We start from the raw sequence: 1,187 nt of genomic DNA on the forward strand, positions 1-1,187 counted from the left end.
GTGCCCTCTGGTGGTGTGGAGGTGACCTGTCCCTGGCAGATATGACATTGAGACTGGCTCGCATCTTTATTCTCTCTCGGTCTGTTTAATCATGAGGTGACTGCGTAGTAAGCGTGAGTGGTACAGTATATGAGGGCTTTGTACTGGGCTTTATTTTGCTTGGATTTGTCGAGGTATGTAGCATCACCGTGAAAAGCATTAAGCTTGAACATAACTACAAATAAAAATGCAAAAACTTTTGATTTGTGAAAATCTAATAGCCTGGATACAAAATCTGCTTGTCCCAGGTTTATCCACCCTTGCACATAAGTCACTATATTCTTGAATATACAACATTTAAAGTACTCTATATATCTCAAAGTTTGGGGACACCTGACCATCACATCCATATGTGCTTGTTAAAATACCATTCCTGATTTAGTCCCCCTTTGTTGTCTTCCACTTTTCTCGGAAGGCTTTCCACTACATTTTGGAGCGTGGCTGTGGGGATTAGTGAGATCAGGCACTGATGTTGTGTGAGGAGACCTGAGGTGAAGTCGGTGTTCCAGTTCATCCCAAAGGTGTTCAGTGGGGACACTCGAGTTCTTCCACACCAGCCTTGGCAAACCATATCTTCATGGAGCTCGCTTTGTGCACAGGGGCATTGTCATGCTGGAACAGGTTTGGGCCTCTTAGTTCCAGTGAATGGAAATTGCAATGCTACAGCATACAAAGACATTCTAGACAATTCTGTGCTTCCAACATTGTGGTAACAGTTTGGGGAAGAACCACATATGGCTGTGATGGTCAGGCGTCCACAAACGTTTGGCCATATAGTGTATGTATCATGCCTGCCTTGTATTAATTGGTATTTACCTATTACCTCTTTTTACTATAAGCCAAAAAATGGAATTTCCACCTGTTTTGGGGGTGCCCGGGTTCAGCATTGAATTTATTTATAATGTCACACTCCACAGTAGTAGTTAATGGCTCATATGAAAGTAGACACACGGGTCTTTAAGAATCTGCAGTTTTTCTTAAGTATTTCATTTTTTTACCTAGCCTACTAGGTTTACATGTTATAAATTTACTGTAGTAGTTATATACAGTGTTTTACTATCAAAAACACTTTAGTTGTGCCATCTAATTTATCTCTGTACCAATGGTATTGTGGAGAGGTGTGAATTGTTCGCCCAGCAGGGGGCTCA

Source organism: Pangasianodon hypophthalmus, chromosome 12, assembly GCF_027358585.1.
Source record: "Pangasianodon hypophthalmus isolate fPanHyp1 chromosome 12, fPanHyp1.pri, whole genome shotgun sequence".
Lineage (NCBI taxonomy): Eukaryota > Metazoa > Chordata > Actinopteri > Siluriformes > Pangasiidae > Pangasianodon > Pangasianodon hypophthalmus.